Source organism: Prosopis cineraria, unplaced genomic scaffold (assembly GCF_029017545.1).
Source record: "Prosopis cineraria cultivar Desert tree isolate PC_DT_omini unplaced genomic scaffold, ASM2901754v1 PC5, whole genome shotgun sequence".
In the NCBI taxonomy this organism is placed as follows: Eukaryota; Viridiplantae; Streptophyta; class Magnoliopsida; order Fabales; family Fabaceae; genus Prosopis; species Prosopis cineraria.
Window position 1 is genome coordinate 20,366,648 of NW_026555336.1, and position 22,898 is coordinate 20,389,545.

Below are 22,898 nucleotides of genomic sequence, written 5' to 3' on the forward strand. Positions count from 1 at the left end.
TCCTATAGGCAAATGTACCAAAGGGGCATGTAAAGGTAGTCTTATCTTGGTCACTAGGAGCTATAGGAATCTGAAAATACCCACTAAACCCATCTAGGAAGCAATAATGGGACTTGGAAGCCAATCTCTCAAGCATTTGATCAATAAAAGGCAAAGGAAAATGGTCCTTCCTAGTCACATTATTGAGCTTCCTATAGTCTATGCACACTCTCCAAGCATTTTGAACTCTAGTTGGAACAAGCTCTCCTTTCTCATTTTTTACCACAGTAATCCCCCCTTTCTTAGGTACAACTTGGGTTGGAGACACCCACTCACTGTCAGCTATAGGATAGATGATCCCAGCACTAAGTAGCTTAACAACCTCTTTCTTTACCACATCTAAAATCAATGGGTTAAGTCTCCTTTGTGGTTGCCTAATGGGCTTAGCATTGTCCTCAAGAAAAATTTTATGTGTGCACACAATAGGGTCAATACCAGGAATGTCAGCCAAAGTCCAACCAATAGCATGTATGTTCTTTCTCAACACATCAAGTAATGCATTTTCTTCCTCAAGAGATAAAGAGTTAGAAATTATTACCGGAAGCTTCTCATTCTCAATGAGATATGCATACTTGAGATTGGATGGTAAAGGCTTCAACTCCAAGGTAGGTGGCTCTACACAAGAGGGAATGAGCTTCTTCAAGTCTAATTTGGTGGAATATTCCATGGTACTATCTTGTCTTTTAGGCTTCTCACTTGTTTTTGATTTCTCCTCTTCTTTCTTTACAGCCTCCCCCTTTTCTTGCAACTTGTCCTCAAGTGCTTGGACTTGAGCCACGGCCTCGACATGTGAAAGTGTAGAATTTTCCTCCAATAGCTTGGGAATCCTAAGAACATCAAGCTCGAGTGGAGAAAAACTCATAGATTCGGCCTTAATGGCTTTAGTACCTACAACACAAGAAGATATACCCTTCTCAAGCATTTCAAGATCAAGCATAGGAGATATTTTAAACAAATCATGAGAAGAAGTAGTTGCATCATTCAAGCATGCATCAATCTCTAAACAAATAGGACAACTACATCCATCAATACATGTAGTAGTAACAAGAGACAAATCATCATCAACATGTGAGAAAGAATCAAGCATGTGAGACTCACAAGCATCATGAAGCAATAACTCAATGGAACTTACACCTAACAAAGAATAATCCTCAAAAGGATGTTTCATTGCTTCATATATATTAAAAATAACATGATCCTCTCCACATTTCAAAATCAAACTACCTTTTTCCATGTCAATCAATGTACGGGCAGTCCTCATAAATGGCCTTCCTAAAATCAAAATATCATCCCCACTCCCTTCTTTTGACATATCAAGCACATAGAAATCCACAGGAAATAATAGACCTTTAACACAAACCAACAAGTCTTCTACTACTCCATGTGGTCTTCTAACACTTCTATCCGCTAATTGGCATATCATAGGTGTCTTATGCATGCAATCAAGACTCAAGGCATGATAAATTGAAAGAGGCATAACATTAATGGCTGCACCTAAGTCTATCAATGCATGAGAAAAATGTGTGTTGCCAATCTTGCATGGAATTGTGAAGGAACCGGGGTCCTCACATTTTATAGGGAGTTGAGGCTTCATGATAGCACTCACAGATGAGGGTAATTGTACCCTTGCATTAGGCCTAAATTTTCTTTTATTTGTACAACAATCTTTCAAAAATTTGGCATACTTAGGAAAGTTCTTAACTACATCCATCAAGGGTACATTAACATGAATCTTGTGGAAGAAATCATATACCTCTTGATCAAATTGTCCCTTTACTTGCTTAGGGACCACTTGTGCTTGTGGAAAAGGAAGCTTCTTCATAATCTCTTGACTTTGCTTTCCTTCTTCCTTCCTTGAACTCTCCTTTCTTGTTTCACTTTGCTCGGCCTCTCCCTCTTTTTCCTTACTAAACAACTCGGCCATAGTCCCCTTTTCCACCTTAGATGGTGGTTGCTCACATATGATCTCCTCAATGTTTTCATCCTCATCATCTCTACAAAAAGATGCATCATTAGGAGCAAAAGAAGAACTAGAAACATTAACATCAATTGAAGAATTTAAAGAGGGCTTCTCGGCCTTCCCTTGTCTTTTGTCTTCTTGTACTCTTTCTCCCAACTCCTTGCCACTCCTCAATGTGATAGCATTAAGATTAGCTTTAGGATTAGCAACGGTGTTGGATGGTAATGTAGAGGCTTGAGCATTGGCTGCACTTAATTGGTTAGCAAGCATATTCATTTGAGAAGTAAGGGCATCAATTTTAGAGTTCATGTTCTCACACTTGTTACCCATACTCTCTACCTTGTTCCCTAAGCCATCATACATGTTTTTATACAAAGAGTTCATTTCAATCAACTGCTTACGTAACACATTCACATCATTAGAAGAGTTCGAATTAGAAGAACTCTCAATTGGAACAAGCCTCCTATCACTATAAGAATTAGAAGAAGGTGTAAGAGAATTACCACTTGGATTGTAGCTTTGAGAAGAGCTACCTTGAGACAAATGAGGTGGAGGGTCACGGCCAAAGGTGTTTTGATAGGATCCTCTTTGTTGATTGTCTTGTAAAGCCACATTTGGATTTGAATAGGAGAAATTAGGATGGTCTCTCCATGAAGGGTTGTAAGTATTAGAATAAGCTCCTTGCCCTTGCCTCCCACCATAGGATTGTTTTCCATTGTAGATAGCATTTACTTGTTCAAACTTAATAGGACAATTGCTTTCTACATGCATAGGTGAGTCACAAAAAGTACAAGAATAAGGGACAAGTGCTTGAGAAGTACTTACATTGCTCACTTGAGATATTTGTGGAGCCAACATTCTCCCAATCTTGGCAGCTAGCAAGTCCACATATGAATCATTAAGAACTGAGGAACCTACCATATTCACATTTCTCTTTTCCCTTGTAGAGTATTGAGCACCACTTGAAGCCATCTTGTCAATTAGTTCCCAAGCCTTTAAGGAAGTGAGGTCAATCAAGCATCCACCACTAGCGGCATCAATGTTAACTTTGTCTCTTGGAATCAAGCCCTCATAGAAATATTGGACTAAATTCTCACTAGAAATTTGATGGTGTGGGCATTTAGCCAAAAGGCCTTGGAATCTAGTCCAATACTCATAGAGACTCTCATCCTCTCCTTGTTGGACCCCATAGATTTGCTTCCTCAAATTGGTGACCTTGGAATTTGGAAAGAATTTATCTAAGAAGAGTCTTCTTAGCTCGGCCCATGTGCTCACTTTCACATAAGAAGGGTAGTTGAAATACCACTCCTTTGCTAAACCTTCAAGAGAAAATACAAAAGCCTTAGCTTGAACATCATCAACATTTACATGCATAGGCTTCATAGTATCACAAACCAATAGGAAAGTATGCAAAAACCTATGGCAATCCTCTCCTGGTAACCCATGAAATTTAGGCAATGCATTAATCAAGGAGGATTTAATTTCAAATTGAACATTAGTAGGAGGAACATATAAGCCATAAGGATTATCATGCCAATTAGGTTGAGTTAATTGCCTAATGCTCCTCTCCTCTCTAGGGTTATGCAAGCCTTCAAATTCATTATTAACATGGCCATCATCATGCAAATTCTCATTCCCATTCCCATGGCCCTCATTATGCACATGCTCATGTCCTAAGATACCTTCCATTGTTGAATTACAAACCAAATGAGAATCAAGAATAGGTTGTGATCTTCTCAATCTAGAAATAGTTCTTTCAATTTCTGGATCTAATTCAACAAAAGAGGTATGTTTTCTTCGGGTCATGCACTAATCAAGCTCAAGAAAATTAAGAACAAAGAACAAGCTAAACTAAAATGCAAATCAACATGAAACAATTCAAAACACACAAAAGCAAGAGAAATTTTTTTTTTATTTTTTTTTAACTCAATAGCAACAAAATGAAAAAAAAAAAACACCAAACAAGTAGAAAGAGAGTTAGAAATGCTCAATCAAGAAGCTTTGGCAATTCTGGAATTCGCACAGTAGGCTCTCTGGAGACAGTGAACTTGTGAATTTTCTATCAGCAAATCCACATGATAAATTCCCCTGAAACTTTTATGAGAAACACAAGAGATATACAGGAAAATTATATAAAACTTTTAGATTAAAAATCCTTCCCAATCGTTCCCAGAATTTTTCACAAGTTGGTCCTCAGGTCTGGAGAAACAGGATTTCGTCCAGAAGACCTTCAGAGCTTCTAACAAACTTTCAAATAGGAAAATGGAAAAATTGAAGAAAATCCTAAACACAAGAAACAAAGATAAGACAGTGATAAGAAAAATGAAACTGGAATCAAATCAATTTGAACGCACAAAGAGGAAGATATGCTAACTCAAAGTTGAAACAGGGTTTTGGGAATCCTCTGTAATGGCTCCCTGGACCTTGTTAGATTGTAAAATTTCCACAGGACACTTCCCACGTCCAAAATTGACCAAACCAATTTTAAAGTGAAGCTAAGATATAGAGCTTTCAATGAAATAAATTTCAAGTTCAAATTCCTAGACTCATTCCCAGTTAATTTTTCAATTTCAGATAGAGATACTAGAAACAGAGTATTTTCAGCTCTACACCAAACCAACGAAAATTGCACTAAATTTTTTTTTTTTTTTCAAAACAGAATAAAAACACTCAAAACACACAAAAAACACTAAACAAACACAAAACACAAATTTTTATAATTTTTCAAAAAATTTTTCAGGAACACTAAAAATGTAAATTAAGTACTAAACAACCTTAGAATTAAACTTAAACCATTCCCCGGCAACGGCGCCAAAATTTTGATAGGAAATTAGTCGCTTATCCTCAAAATTACACTAAAGCTAACCCTAATGCAATATAGGGCCAACCCTAGGTCATCTCCCAAGGAATGGTTTTAAGTCTAATTGAAAGTTATCTAGTGAAATAAATCAACCAAAGTTTGTAGGAATTTAGTTATCTAGCTAATTATCTAAACTAATTACCTAATATGCAAGTAATTAAAATGCTAGTGAAAGTGAGTGAAATGAACTTCCCTTTTTACAATAATGGAACCCTAGAGATTAGTTGATTTTGGACTCATTATCTTCTCATGATTAGGCTAAGTTTAGCTTCCCTTTCCTCTTGACTAAAGCTGTCATGACTTAAGAAAATTATCCTAAGCCAATTAACCTAATTAGCTAACCTCCCTAGGTCTTAGATTAAAGTCCCTAGTTCAATTAACCAATTGGTGAAGACATTAGCCAAGTGATTCACTCAAAATCCTCTCTCAACAGCCATGGTCAAACACATAAATTGAGCAACCACAAGATTATGTCAAGCTACTCAACAACACAAGCATTAACACCACAAGATTATGCAATATTAACACAAGAAATTCACTAATTGAAAAACACAAGATTATGTGCCAAACAAAGAGTGGCAAAATTCAGTCATGGCTGTCCAAGGAAGAAATTAAATGAAACAATCCTCTCTCTTTACATCAACATCAAATTCAAATTAGAATTTATAAGCTAAGATGATTAAACCCTAGATTAAGGAATCTAACCATCTAGTAAAAAGAGAAGAGGATAGGAAACAAAAGAACTTAGCCAATTTGAAGCTCAAGACTCATCCTCCATCTTCATCTCTCTAGGATTCCACAAAGAAACTTAGCCAATCTTCATCTTCAAGAACCCTAGTGATTGCTTGTGAAGGCCAAACTCCATAGCTCTTGAATGATGGAAATGAGCTTCAATCCTTGTGAAAATGGAAGGGATGGAACGAAAATGAAGAGAGGAGAAGAATGGTATGAGTTTTGTGGAGGTTTGGTGGCTGAAAATGGAGGTTAGGGTGCTGGAAAATGAAGAACAAAAGAGAGAAAATGAAGAACACTATGAACAAGAGAGAGAGAATGTGGAAGATGAATGAGATATGTGTTGGATCCCATTTGGGACTTAAAATGGCGTGCTCCTTGGTGTCTCCCATCAGCTGAAGCTTAATTAAAATAAGGAAAAAGAAATTAAAATGTAAATGGGAGCCTTGTCACACTTGCAAGGTGGCAACTTCCTATTGGTTTGTAGATGATTCCAATGTGTGCCTAATTTCCCATGTGTCATCCACATCATTTTAGCTGATCTAATCCCTCAAAATAATCATAATTCACGTGCAAACCATCAGCCATTGTCCTCAAGGAGTGTTGACCTCAATTGCCCAATTGATGCACAAGTCACATGCCACCTATGTCACATAAATCACATAATTCAATTAAATAGCATATGATATAATAAAATCTAATTCATGTCCAGAATTAAATTCATAATTAGAAGGGAGAATTTATTAAATTAATCAAGTTTCAGGCTGCACAAAATTATATAAAAATTTTCACACAAAGGCAAACCAAAAACTAGGACAAACTAAGACACTTAAGAAAGTGTTGACTTTTTTATTTAATCACTCCTAAACTAAAATGAATTTTAAAAATATAATTTCACCATTCATCAACTGGACATAAAATGCACTTTGTCAATTTTTCTTGTACATTTTCTCAAAAGTTCATTTTTTAGACCAAAATGCCCCTAGTGCACTGATCTTAGAAACTTAGGCAAAGTTCCAAATCTAATGCAATGTGTGCACTTGAAGGTGATAAATCATTAATAAAATGGTCCTAATTGACAAATAAAAGTGGGTAACAAATGTGTTCTATCATCCATCCATAGATCAATTTGGCCACCTTGAAGAACTCTTAAAGATGATGATAAATCTTGAAGGCTAAGGATCTCTTGGTGCTTGGAGGAGGTTGGAGCCTAGATGAATTACTTAGAGACTCATTATATGTAACATTTTCTTCTTCTTAATTTCTCTCAACTAATTTAACATTGTAAGATCATAGTCTTAAATTACTATCATTGGCTTGCAATCATACAAATTCATTTGTTTAGAGATGAATTTATGAACTGAATTGCTTGGTGAATTGGTTTGGTAATTTTGGCTACCTTGCTTCCTTTCATGGCTGTGAATGCTTGCTTAGTGAATTGACCTTCCACATGCTTATTCATAGTCATAAGGAGTATGTGTGGGTTAAATTGTGATCAAACCTAATCTTGCTTGTCACTTTGTTATGTTGGCTAACCATAAAGTACTTAACCGTACTCTAAAACTAAATTAGGGAATTGAATTAGGCACTAGAGTCCTAGGCTTAAGGATAGACCCTAAGGAAGTTTAGTTCCTAGTGATGGTTTTCATAGTGACTACCATTTTAGCTAGAAAAGGGAAGAAGAATGAGAGCATTTCATTTGTTTAGTGGTCATGATTCTAGTCAAAGTCTAACTCCAGATAACATCTTCATAAAGAATTCACTCTTTTACTATATTAGGTTTTAAGCTTATTTTTAGGACACTTTAAGATTAAACATCAATTCTGGCAAATTAATTTGCACACTTGTGAACTACTATTTTTGACTTGAAACACCGATGACTTTGGTTGCTATTATATTGCATAGTTGGTTGCTTAGTACTTTTTAAAAGACTTGCGATAATCCTTCTTCATTATGTACCATAGTGCATCATGCTATATTGCGATGCATGGCATAGTGAATTACTTCATAGTCTAGCACACCTCTACATTCCTAATCAGCTTTACTTCCACTTGATCCTAATCATACGCTTGTTCAATAGCCTAAAATGTCAATTCACCATCCAAAATCATGATTGATATAATTAATCTACTAATTTATCTTTAATTAGCAATTAGTTTTTAGATTAAACACTTAGGATGTTACACTAAGTCCTAACAGGTTGAAGATGAGAACCAAAAGGCAAAAGGTGATAAGGTTGGTACCTCTTTTGCCATCATTATTAGGGTGCCTCCTACTGTCACATTATTTAAAGAATTCAAGTTGCTAAAGCTAGATAATTTCTTGAGTCCTTAACCTCTAATGACATTTCTATCTCATAGCAAAATGACTTAAATGACTCTTTATATCATTCCAAGGACTTCATTTGCAAAATTAGAAATTGCAGCTAAGGTAGGTAGCCTTATTAAGCATCTACCGGTTCCTTCTAGTATATTCAAGAATGTTAAACTTGAAAAGCAGCCCTTTGACGATGACATAAAGAGCACTCCCTTTTGGTATATTTACTAAGTGCTCCCATATGCCTCTACGTATGGCAGTACTCACATAAAGAGTGTAATGCCCTCACTGACATTACCATACACTCCACCACTTATATTACTAATTAATTCAAAATAATTTAGTTTGAAAACTTTGGGATCCCAAGAAATATTTCTAAATTCATTTCACGAATTACTCAAATTATAAAACATTGCACAGTGGAAGCAATTTACAAAGGTATATTCAAGACCAAGAAAACATGTGCATTTAAAAAAAAAAGTAGGTTGAATTTATGAGATGTGTGCTGCAGCTTGTGCCATATGCACTGTGGCATATGGCACAAAGACCACAGCGTGACCCTTTGTGTCATGCATCATGGCATGTGGATACATGCACCGAAGTGCACTAACTTGAATTTGCTGTCATTTTACAAATTCTAGTGCAAATTTTAAATAAACGCCATTTCTGCATTTGATTTCCGATTAGGGTGGTTCAAGTGCTTACATGAAGCTTGTTTCATGATCTAACTAATGACACTAGTTTTGTTTCAAGTTGACATCCCATTCAAATTTTAGAGACCCAAGTGCATTTTGACCGTTTTAAGTCAAAATTTGTCACACAAGCATCTTAATTCGAAACCATACATTATTAGCCACTTTTTAGGCCTTGACCATATACAAATAGACAATACACACTTGATTGACCAATTATATATATAATATAACACACATACATACATTTGGCCTGTAAACTACCCATATCACATAACTTGGGCAAATTCTCATTTTTCATTCTCAAACTCACATAAGGCTAAATTTCCACTTACTTATCTCATATACCACCATAACATATCCACAAATACTCAATCACTAGCCTGCATGATCTTCCTCGCCATTTATGCACATTCACATAAAGGGGCTAAGATTTCAAAATCACACACGCAATATTCACAACATAATGCACATGTACTTAATTCCTATGGCAACTTATACACAAGTTTATAACTAATAATTTACAAATTCATTACACCAATTCTTACAAAAGGCTTAGGTGAGAGACATGAACTCAACCTATATCCTTCCCCTTTAAACCACTAGTGTTAGAACCTAAAAAATATAAATGATCATGGGTGAGATAAAAATTTGAGTTTCACACCATGCCCCATTCCTTATTCTCCTTTTCATTGAAATGCTCACCTTTTGAGCGCTCTTGTATTTTTTTTATAATTTAAATTTCATAAAACTTAACCTTGTGTATCTCTTGAAAATGACTAATAACAATATCAAAAACCAATCTAGAAACAATATTGTTGAACATAAAAATTTGTATACAATGAAAGAACTTGAAAATAAAACAAGTACTTCAATTTCTTAACTTGTCTATTCTTTAGCTACTCTAATAAATGAAAACTATTGGTATTTTTCTAACATTAAAAGCTTGTTACCTATTACAAACAGCCAATTTTATATTCTAACCACACTTCAATTAAAGGCCCATTTGGTTTTTTTTTGTTTCACATTCAGAATGCAAAATTTTACTTTAAATAAGTTAAAAGTTGTTTGGGTAAAATATTTTGCAGGAAAGCATATCCTGAAAGTACATTCAAATAGAAGCTGAAAGTGGATTTCTAAAATGTAACTATTTGAAGCTTTTGAAAAGTGAATTTGAAAAGTAAGATGTTATTTGACCATATTATCCCAAGTTTAATCTCTTATTCTTTTATTTAAAAAATAGTCAATTCATTAAAGATATAATTATTATTTCAATAATAATAATTAGTATCAATTTTTTAGCATAATAAATTGAATAATTAATCATGTCAATTTTTAGCATTAATGTATAATAAAAATTGAAAATCTTTATCATATTTTCTAAAATTACAAATTAAAAAAATACAACTAGAGATTGAATTTTTAGCATTATAGATCAAAATTCATGTTATTTAAAATCTTTGTCACATTTTTTAAATATTTTAAATATATTACATTTGTATAATAAAAATTGTAAATCATCATAAATTAATGTCCTTTTTAGTAATTTTACATTTAAAAGCACATTTCACTATTACAAATTAAATAATTTTCAGTGTATCAAACTGACTTTTGAAAAAATATATCTAAACATAAATTTTGTTACAACAACTAACTTTCACTAAACTAACTGTTATCAAATGGACTTTCACCAAATAAACTTTTGGCAAACTAAAAACCAAATGCATATTAAATCTTCTATTTGCTCCATGGTAAAATGTAAAGCTCTTGCTTTTGCAAAATAGTATTTGAAAAATGAAAGCAGCATATAAGTAAGTAACATCATATTAATTTAATTTTAAAACACTTGGCTTACATTCTCAAGAATGATCAATTCTTATTGTATGATTATTTCTCTCATAAACTTCATCACATGGTATCTATGTAACATCCCAAATCTCTAATCCTGCATTAATGACTAATTACGGAATGATTTAGTGATTTAATTTGGGATTATGATTCTAGATGGTAAAATGTTATTTTAACTCATTAGAATGTTATATAAACAGAAATGAGTGGAGGAATGTGAACCAAAGTAGTGATTAGATGTCTAATTATGATAATTGGCACTTTTTGTTAATGGTGAAATTGACTTTGGTTGCCAATTTTGTGTAGATTCAAGTGTGTGATGCATAAATAGCAGAAAGCGATTTGAGAAAGATTTGAGAAAGGGAATGTAACACAGGTAACCCTTTTTATTGAACAAAAGGATTGAGGTAACCATATAGTTTATTATGTTTATTAACTATTATAACTCTGTAGAAGTAATGGTATAATTGTGAAATGATGGTTTTGTTAGTTTTTGGGCATGGTTTTATACTGTAAATGATTTTTAACAAGAGATTTATGAAAGGAAAGGTTAATGATTTCAGATTTTACTTGATATATATATATATATATCTATGTATGTATGTATGTATGGTATGAAAGTGTGGAATTGAGATAAATTATGTAAAAAGCATGATCATAAGGGGTGGGAGTTCACCCAAGATATGCGGAGATGTTTGTGTGTAGAGATGTGAGTGAAAAATCTATATAGTTGGGCTGGCACCATAGGACATCCGGTGAAGCATTATAGGAACTAGTACCATGGGTAATTCGGTACAGCATATATTGAGACTATTACCATAGGACATCTAGGTAGTCAAGCAACTCCTTAGTTCTCATTAGGGTGCGGTTAGGAGCTAATGATGCCTCTATCACAAGCGTGTGATGAGGAAAACCATAAGTCATAGGTGGGATAGATTACCTTTGGCTGGGAGTTTTTACTATTGAAAGTATGCTTAGGTTAATGAGTGATTGATCCTATAAGGTCTATGGTTTCATGTTAGGGAGCATTGGAGGTTTGATGGCTGGATAATTATGCTAGTACGGTATTTATGTGGATACTTTGAAAAGAGGAAATTCCTACATACTTGATAGAAAATTGTTATTACTCTAGTGTTGTTACTTTGGCATGGTTATCTATTGTAATAGATATTAAATAAACTATATTGCTTACTAAGATTTTTATCTCACCTATGGTTATTTACATTTTCAGGTTCTGGTAGTAGTAGAGCAAAGGAAAGGAAATGAGCTGAGTATAAACTATTTTGAAATGCCCATTGTAAGATGGTGTAATGAATATGTCTTGATAGTGTTAAATATATATATATATATATATATAAGTTGCCATAAGAATCATCTCGTGTGTATGGTTGTGCACAAGTGTCTTGGTTGTATACATGGTCATGGTTTTGATAATCTATCCCATAGTATGTGTATGTGTGAATATAGTAGAAATGATAGTATAGGCTAGTGTATGAGTATTTATGGTTATGATATGATGGTATGTGGGATGTATATGTGAAATGTGGCCTTATATGAGAATAAGTATGAAGAAATAAGAATTTTGTCTAGAAATTTGTAATGGGCAATTTACAGGCCATTTGTATGTATGTGTGTTATATTGTATATATAATTAGTCAATTAGGTGTATATTGTATATTTGGACACAGTCAAGGCCCTAAAAGTAGCCAATGATTTGTGGTTTTAATTAGAGATGCTCAAGTGGCAAGTTTTGACTTAAAACGGTCAAAATGTACTTGGGTGTTAAATTTTCAAACAGGATATTAGATTTAAACAAAACCAATGTCGTTAGTTAGATTTTGAAATAAGCTTCGTGTGGGTGGTTGAACAACTTAAATCAAATATCGGATGTGAAAATGGCACACTTTCAAATTTTACACTAGAAATTACAATGTGACAGCAAAATTTGGTGTGTACGCCGCGGTGCATGGCACATAACGGGTAGCTATGGTCTCTGTGCATTTGCCACGGTGCCTGTGGCATAAGCTGCCATGCATTCCCTACTTTTTATATGAATTAGGTTGTTTTGAGTTATGAGTTGACGTGTTTATGTCTTGTGCTTCTATTGTGTACTATTGTAAATAAAGTAAATGGTTTCTATAAAGAGATTTTCAAAAGTTTTAAATTAGGATCCCATAGTTTTCAAAGTTAATTATTTTAATTAGTAGTTATGTGGAGGGTTGTATGGTAATGTCAGTGTGGGCACTACAGATAGTTGGTATCAATTTCTTGAGTTTTCAAATCTGGTTACCGTTTATTGCATTCATCTTAGCACCTAGCAACTTATATATTGTTCACTATACTATTCTTTTCATTTTGCTTAACTTTCTTTTACTATCATTCTTATGAGGGGAGAAAATGAGAAGAAGAGGTACTCAAGCTTCAAATAGTACACGAGTATCAAGGCATTTGATAAAGGATGAGCCTGTACTAGAGGTTTAACTGGATAAGCTTTAAGTTGATAAAAGAGATGTTCTTTTAAAAGAACTTAGAGATATGATGATTGATATTTAGAAAGTGCAAGATCATGATGTTTTACTAATGGGTAGAGAGCAAACAGTTGAAAGGAAAGGTCAAGAGAGACCGATACAAGAGGAAGCTCTCAGCAAACCTGAGCCTCCTAAAGTTTCAAGTAGTAGGTAGGCTATGAGAATTGCTACTGATCCATCTATTGACCGAGCTTGGAAGATTTTTGTAAGGTTCAGTCCATCAACATTCAAAAGGAAGAAGCTGAGTTGTGGATTGAGTACCTTAAGACTATATTTGAGGTAGTAACCTACACATCACAACAAAAGGTGATTTTAGCCACAATTTAGTTAGTCAGAGTGACCAAGAGATGGTGGAACTTAGTTAGGCCACCTAGTAGTGTGAAGTATTCTTGGGAAGATTTAAAGAAAGTATTTTTTTACTACTACTTCTCGACATCCTATAAAGTAATGTGTCATAATTGGGAACAGCTATGAGGAGAAGTAGAGAAGATGAGGCTAAGTAGAAGAGAGAAAGTATGAGAAGGTTTACTTCTTCTTTGGGTCTGTTACGTGGTATTTCAAAGAACCCGTTTATAGTTCAAGTAGTTTTGGAGTGTCTAGGAAAAGGAGCTTTACTAGAGGTTCTTAGGCCTAGACAATTCAAAGAGGTTCAGTACAAAGGAGTACCAGGATTAGAATCGGGCCTCTACAAACTCAAGGCAAGCCTTGAATATGCCAGCTCCTACTTTTAGCATTAGAAGGTCATCTCAGTATAGTATATATGATAGATTTCATGCAGGCAAGTGTTGGTTCTACTTTAAGTATGGAAAGCCAAGCCATATTACTGGATATTGTCTAGAGGGAGGAATTAAGACAACAAAACAATAATTGACTATTCCAAGATGAGTCTTCACAGTGATACAAGAAGAGGCCAAAGTGTCTCCGAACCTAATTAAAGGTATCATTTCTATTTGTGGTAATATAATAGAAGCCTTGTTTAACTCTAGAGCTACACATTCTTTCATTTAGGAAGAATGTGTAGATAGATTGAAACTAGAGTTAAAAGAGTTACTTATGTTGATTAAAGTAATGACACCCTTAAGATCATCAAGCATTACTAGTAAGGCTTGTCAAAAAGTAGAAATTGTATTTAAGGATCGGGTATTTGTGATTGATATGATTTGCATCCTCATGAAAGGGATTGACATGATAGTTGGCATAGAATGGTTAGCAGTTAATAATGCTATGCTAGACTATGCCAAGAAGTTAGTGTCTTTTAGTGTTGATAATAGGAACAAGTTCCACTAAGTAGGTCAGATTTCTATCAATTATGCAAGCCGAGAAGCTGATCAAACAAGGGTGATATGTGTATATAGTGATTTATGTAGTTAACAGTGTGTATGATAGGGGTATTGAGAAGATTGGAGTAGTAAGTAAGTTTCTCGAGGTATTTTTATAAGAGATATTTGGATTTCCTCTGAAAAGGAAAGTTGAATTCTCAATAGATTTGGTTCCTGCTATTAAGCCAATTTTTAAAGCTCTATATTAGATGTCACCCTTAGAATTGAATAAATTGAAGAAACAACTTGAACATTTTCTTGATAAGGGATTCATTAGATTGAGCATATTGCCTTGGGATTATCGGTGTTGTTTATGAGAAAGAAAGATGGTAGTTTGTGATTGTACATTGACTACCAATAGTTAAATAAGGTAATGGTGAAGAATAATTACCCTTTACCTATGATCGATAATCTGTTGGATTAGTTGATTGGAGCCTCAGTCTTTTCTAAGATTGACTTAAGTTAGGATGTCATCAGTTAAGGGTCTCTAAGAAAGATGTAACCAAGACAGCCTTTGGTACACATTTTGGGCATTACAAGTTCCTTGTCTTGTCGTTTGGTCTGACTAATACACTTGCGGTATTCATGGATTACATGAACCAAATCTTTAGGCCATATCTAGATTAGTTTGTTGTAGTGTTTATCAATAAAATTCTATTTTATTCTAAACATGAGGAATAATATGACAAGCATCTTAGGATTGTCCTTCAGGTTTTGAGAGAGAACAAGCTGTACGCCAAGCTTAGTGTGAGTTTTGGTTGAGGGAAGTTAGATATCTGGGTCTTGTGGTGTTAGCAAATGAGATTTATGTTGATCTACATAAAGTTGATACTGTGTTAAAAAATTAATAAAATTAGACTCATCTGATTAAGTATAAATGATACATGTTAATAATAAATATATTTATTTAAAATTTTATAAATTTTTATTTTAAAAAAATAAAAAAATAAATAATGTATTTAAATCTGGACGACCCAGATTTGTTCAGGGGTGATGAGCACGCGGTGCTCATCACTCCTGATAAGCACCAAATGTGCTCCCCAACAATCAACAGATAGGGTTATCTTCAACATCTGAGACCAAAGAATTTTTTGGGGAGTAGCGTTCCAATCGAGATTATTAATTATAATTAATTAAAAATAAAATGTGACAGGTAGTAACTGATAAATTTAGTTTAAACAAAACAAGAAAATAATGAAACTTACTTTAACAAACAATAAATGATGAGTTTGTTCAATAATATAACTATGAAACCAATAATAGCATCATAACCAGATAAATTTATCAAAATTTTTCTATTTAATATATATATATATATACAGATTTCAAATAATGGTGTAATTAAAAAAATCCTTTAAAGAAACAAATATAAAATGATAAGTTTTAAATCTAATATAGGAGGGCTTAACCAAAATGAATAACAAGCATGGACACACAATCCACGAGGATAAATAACCAATCAAACATGGACACATAGTCCACGAGGGCAAGTAACCAATCAAGCATAGTTAAAAGCCACGAAACAAGAGTGGCAGGAGCCACGAATCAAGTGTAGGCATGAGGCCCATGAAAACAAGCATGAGTACAATACTCACGAATTACCATTGCTCCGATCCACGTGCATTGGCCTTTGCACTGGGCTACCACCTCTAACAAACACCCTACTAGCTAGATGTACTATAGCGTCCAATGGCTAATGGAACTGCCGTTAGCATCCAGTATTCTAAACTCAGTCCTCCTAATTAAAATCAAGCGTGCATGGAGTAGAAAAACAAATTCAAAATTTTCACTTTCGAAATATACAATTCGGTTGTCATTTTCCATTCTCATATTCATTGTCATTTCCACCATGCATGAGTTGTTGTGCTAAAGGTTTGCATATCAAACATAAAATTAAACAATTAAACTATTTTTGAACAATAACACTGTTTGTCGTATATCAACTTTAATTATGATTTATCATTAACATAAATCATTAGTAAAATTAAGATCTGATGATGAATAAAATAATTATTATAAAAGTAGAATTGACAAGAATGCTTATATAACAAATAAAGAAATATTATTAAAATTTAAGTAAAGGAATTTTGTAAACAATTACTAGAAATTCATTAGGAACGCTACTCACTCACCTGAAAGTTTGCGAAAGTTTTAAAATTTTCTTCTCTTACTTTACACTTTTATTCTAATGACGTCCTTAATGTCCTAATAAATAAATCAAAATTTTAAAATCATTTATCAAATAATTTTTCAAGAACTTAATGGGTAATCCAACAATATTAAAGATAATATTCTAATTAATTATGTTCCAGGTATACTTGGGTTAGTTAAACCTTTGATGATTCACAATTCATTCTCATAGCTCTTTGTAATCTACTCTTAACCATAAGTCATAACATCTCATATCAACTATTCTCTTGCTTCCTTTGGATTTAATAACATACCATAAAGGCATTCTTGGCATTCCTTTCTCATATTTTGATATTCTTAAAATCCCAAACCTTACATATACTCCTTTGAGTAATATTCATAGTTCATCCAAGCTCTACTATAATAATTTAACAATCTCATTTCCACTAACAAATTTTTCAAGCACATTTACAAGCACCAAGAGAACTTTTACCATTAACAAAATCATAAGGCAAATATCCAAGCAAATTCAACCATTTCCAACATTTAATTTCCTCATCAATATTTAGCTCAACATTAATAGAATAGCATCCAATATTATCTAAAATAGCTCCTAAATTCTTCATTCAAACATTTTCACAAACATCTTAGGGGTATCCAACTTTAGCTAATAATAATCATCTAGCCATTTAATTAACATTTCACATAAACTTTATCAACATTAAGATTAGCATCACAATAAAATTCCACAGCATTAACCAATTTAGCTCCTTTATTCTCAAGCAAGACACAGCAGCAACAAGAAAAGCAGAGGTAGAATTTTTGACCAAAATAAAAAAAATAAAGAAGAAGTTGAATTTAGCATACCCACTCAGACGGCACCTACTAGTTGAATAGGAAGGAAGAGTAAAGAGGAAGATCAAGCAAACACACAATGCCAACAGTTTAGGAGGAAGAGCATATAGGAATCGAACGTATGCACCACTACGGTCGGTCACTGAGTAGAAAAGAAATGAAGAACAGCAAGCCAAGAAGGAATTCAGTGACTCTAACTCCCTCTCATCTACAGGAATGTGATGGCAAGCAGAGAAATTGAAGAGCACTCACCTTAAGTTAACATGAAGCTAAAAACCATGGCAGGGGAAAAAGCATCTAGCAACCCAACCTTATTGTAACATATGAACTTAGGCAGAAAGAAGAATGAAGAGTGAGGCAACAGTAGTGAAGAGACACAGTTGACGATGAGCAAAGAAAATTGATGAGAAGAACTAGAGAATTGGAGCGATAATGAAGGAGTAGAGGAGGGTAACGGCAGTGAAGAGAACAAAAATGAAATGCTCTATTTTTTCTCGAACCATGGAGATAAATTCTGACCAAAAGAAGTATTATTGAAAATTACAAGAAGGAACACGGGAAAATCACAAGAAAGGGCACAATAAAATTATATGGAAGGGCACAAGATTTTTATATAATTTAAAACTAAACTTTTGCTCAAAAAAAAAAAACTTGAACTTTGGATTTTTAAGAAATTTTCTAACATAACTTCTTCTAATTTACCATTTTCTACTTGCTAAAAAAACTTATTTAAATAAAATATCTGTTGGAAGGGAAAAAATTATTCAAATTAAGAATTAAGGTCATTACAATAAAATGAGTTGAAAACAGTGAAACTCCCTTTTTTCATGTAATGCAAGAAGCCATGACATTTTAAACATAATGCTCTAAAATGAATTTTCATAAACTTTGATGAATGAATATGTAAAACTTAGTTTGATATGAAATCATTATTTAAGAAGAATGCATAATTTGCAAAATTCAAACTTCTAAGCTTTCCTTTAGAATGAGCAACCATTTTGTCATTTATGCATTTAGGATCATAGCTCAAGGAATACAAATAAGGTGAAAAGGATGTTTAACCAATGTGAGACCCTATGTGATCAATGACAATATGTAGAATATGAATTTATGCTCAAATTTTGTCATTGATATGCATATGAAACTTATGCCATAAATTATCAATTTAACAAGTAAGAGCCTATCTAAAATGATATGAAATAATACTAAGAGTAAGGGATAGGAATTCTCATTGATTTTGGCATAGTTGTCATTCTCCTTCTCTCATAGTCATCTTCTAGGATTTGTCTGTTCAATAACAGATGACTTCAAGTTCCTTGACTTAATTTAAGCTTTTATTTTATAGCCAGCATATCATATTTTACTGCTCAAATAGAATCACAACTTGCTAGAAAGCATTGGTTCTATTCATATCCATTCAAGTAATTGCCAATTTGAAACTTAAGATATGAATATTGATGCATTTGAAAACGCTTGATGCACTGAGGTACGATGTTCATTTTGAAATCAAGTTTCCTTAAGCCAACTTTTCATGAAATTCACAAAATTTGAATTAAATTGAGTTGGTAATAAATTTTCATGAATAAAGTGAATTGAAAATGGTAAATCCTAATGATGCCAAATTATAATTGTTTCAATCATGCATATGGCTTCTTCAAAAGAATGCATTTTATGAAATCATGATTTTTGAATGCATGAGCATGAAAACAACACTAAAAATGACAACTTTGAAGCATTTGACAATATGTGCACAATTTGGATAATCCATTTAGCAATCATGAAATTTGATTTAAAAGCAATGAATAATGGATTGCTAAAGGAATGCAACAAGGACTCTTATCCTAATATGAGTGTATCATAAAGTATAGGATAAGATAAGGAATTATATCACCAATTTTGCACATGTCCTTGTGATATTGCTTTGATCTGGTGTGTGGGTATTGATCTTTTCATCTTGCATGTGTGACACTAAAATTCAAGCTTTAATTGTTTAAATTCCTCAAGATTTGTTCTATTGTCTCCAAGTATAGCATTCTTGAGGTGAATCTTGCTTTCTTCATCTTCCTACAAAACAATGGAAACCTTTCTCTTTCAAAGTATCTAATTTTGACTTGGATCCATTTATGGTTAGTTTGTATGAATCATGATTTATATGCTTTAAAAAATTTTATCAAATCATAACAATAGAGCATAATGGGTGAAACATGGCTTTATGCATAAAGGATATTTTTACTTGAAATCAATGTGTATGCACAAAGAGCTAATCTATTGAACATTGCAAATCCTTTGTAAGATATTTATCAATAATGATTTTCAAAGGATATGTTATGAAACATTCATTTTAAAATAGTGTGCAATGTTTATTTCTAAGGCTACAATATATAAACCTCAATAGCTATCAAGAGTGATGCTGTAGGAGGTTTTACCAATGTTATGCCTTAACCTTGGAGGTTTGCATTTTCTCACCCAATGCATAGGATGTTGAGATTTTGTATATGTTGTCTTGGGTGCATGTGATCCTCTCTTATAAGTTGTAGACTTCACAAGTCTTCTTGGCACTTGAGAGGTCCTTCTTCTTTTGTTTTCCTCAAGGTAGTTGAATGGTACTTTATGGTAGTCCATTATTGAGGTGTGTTCTCTTATCCATTGCTTCCTCTTTTGATAAGAATTTTCATTTTCAGTAATGTGTGGGACTTTGAAAGTTCTCATTGCTGGTGTTGACTCTAAGAGTCTTGATTTGTTCTTATAAGAAGCTCTCTAGGCCACTTCTTCATTTCTTTTACCAAGCTGCCCATTCTTCTTATTCTACACAAATATAGCACTAGAAGGACATTTCGGTAACCATTTAGCTTTGGGTCCTTGAGGGTTAGCATTAGACCTTCCTTGTCCTTTAGGAACCCAAGTAAACTTGTTTCTCATATTAGAATTTCTCCTAATATTGCATGTATGAGAAACATGTCTAGATTTACCATAATAATTGCAAATACTAGAATGATATGCATTTTGAAAACTTTTGCAATTTATGTGTTTATTACTTAAAAAATTGCTTTTTCTAAATACTCTCTTCTTAAAAGTATTTCCAATAATTCTAACAAAATTATAATCAAAATTTCTTGTATTTTTCAAAACTGAATTAGTTAAAGGTTTGAAAGCTGCTATATGAAAATTTTCAAAATCATGTGACTTATATGTACAAGTGAGAGTAGAACTATTATATACCTTATATTTTTCTTGAGCTTTAAATTGTGATGATGTCATGTGAAGCTCTTCTTGGGGATCATCTTCCTCTTGTCCAATTGTATTGACTGAAAGATAGAAGTGTTCAATGATTTCTCCTTCTTTAATCTCATCTTCCATATATTCTCCAAAAGTTAGTAAGCATTGGTCCTCTTATAGTTCATGGTTTGGATAACTACTAACACTTTCATTCTCAATAAGATCATTAGTACCATAGATGGATTCAAGAATATCTCAAATAATCTTAGCATTAGACTAATATTTGATTTTCATAAAATCAATTTTAGTTAAAGCACTATATAAAATCTTTATAGCTCTAATGTTCAAGGAAAACAATTTCCTTTCTTTCTCATTCCAATTTCTTGTAGGTTTGAAATCAAAATCATTTATAAAAACTTCCCACATATCTAAATCAATGGATTGAATGTAAAATTACATTCTCATTTTTCAAAACCAAAAATTGGTATTTTCAAGAGTTGGAGGTTTTTCAATACCAATTCCCTAAAAAACTAAAAAACTTTGAAAAGTTTCCATTTAGAACTTTTGCCATTGTTAAGTCTTTTATCTAAGAGCCTAGCTTTGATGCCAAATGTTAGATATGGCAAAACACCCAAAAGGGAGGTTAATTGGGTGTTTGAGAAAATGTTAGTTCTTTTAAAACAATTCAACAAAACTGTGTTCAAAGGAAGGTTTAGGAAAACTTAAGTTTTAAACTTTATGTGTAAGAATGCAAAAGTTGTTTTCACAAGCTCAATGTGTGTAAAATCAATTTCTATATGAAAATTTAACCAAGAATATGTAGATAAATAAAATTCAATTTTCTACACTAAAACACAGCATAAACCAATATTGCTCGAAATATAAAGAGATAATGGAAGATAGATTGCAAATAAGGATTTATCTTGATTTAGCTCATTTTCTTGAGCCTACATCCAGTGTAATACTATCATTGACATTACTATACAACCTTCCACTGATTCTACCAATCATTGTAAAATCATTTATTTTAAATGCTTGAGATTCCAAGTAAAACATTTCTAAAACCATATCATAAGATATTTGAGTTATAAAACTGCATAGAAAAAGCAATATATAAAAGTACATTAAGGAACAAGAAAGCATGTGCATTTCAACTTAATTGTGTCAAAATAGAGGCCACGCGCTGTGGCTCGAGCCACATGCACCACGCCATTAAGGAGTTGACTCCTAACCGCACCCTAACAGGCATTAAGGAGTTGCTAGACTGCCTAGATGTCCTATAGTAATAGTCCTAATATAATAATGTACCTGATTACCTAAGGTACCAACCCGTATAATGTTGTACTGAATGTCCTATAATTCTAACCTAACCACATGGATTTGTTCACTTACATCTCCACACACACATCTACAGGTGAACTCCCACCCCCTATGATCATGCTTATTCACATTTCACAACATATCAATCACTATTTTTGTAATTTCCACTATATACTCATATATAAATATTCTCTTTACAATTTAAAATCCAATAGAAGTTCTGCAAATATTTCTGAATCATATTGCATGTGAAAATTATTTGTAATGAAAATTCTTGTCCCAAATTCAAAATCATAGCTTAACACATACATATTCACTTCTACACAATTATAATAGCTAATAAACATAACAAACTGTATGGTTACCTCAACCTTTCTATTTAATAAAAAAGGTTACTCATATTTCACAACCCTATTTCAGTTCCTTTTACTATCCAATTCGTAACATGCAAGAATCTAAACCAAATTAGCAATCAAAATCAATTTTATTATTGACAAAAAGTGCCAATTACAACATTTGATCACGTAATTGCTATCATTTCCATTATTCATACTCGTTCACACATGCTATAACTGATTACCACTCTATACAAACTTTAACTCCCTCACAATCAAATGCTTTCTCACTACTCTCTCTCTATATTAGGTCAAATTGTAATTATATCTTCAAAGCTTTATTATAAAGGGTCTCTTATATTAGGACTTAGATTATCACACTAACTATGGTTAATTAAGGACTAACCTAAAAGGATTATCCTACAAGGGATTAACCTAAACAAATCCTTAACAAGTATTTTCACAAACTATATAAAACTAAGGGATTCTAAGTCTTTAAAATATTTTAAGAACTCATATCATTCAATTAAATATATGCAGAAGTATGATTAAGAAAACACATCTTAATATGGGAGAAAAACTTCCCCTTTTATTTTCTCTCCGTGCTTTATTCCACATAATATATATTTACCAACATAATACTTGGCTATTCAAATTCTTCCATAAATGGCAGTAGGGGGCCAAGGTTTTATTCATATTTATCACAATGACTATTACCTAGTCATCATACTCTATATATCATCTATTC

At 32.9% G+C, this 22,898-nt stretch overlaps 1 non-coding gene across 1 annotated transcript; it reads left to right on the forward strand.

The window, feature by feature from the left end:
- Positions 1-3,101: 3,101 nt before the first annotated feature.
- LOC129312285 (small nucleolar RNA R71) lies at positions 3,102-3,208 on the forward strand. Its single transcript, XR_008593528.1, has one exon. It is a non-coding gene; the product is annotated as a small nucleolar RNA R71 (small nucleolar RNA).
- Positions 3,209-22,898: the final 19,690 nt, after the last annotated feature.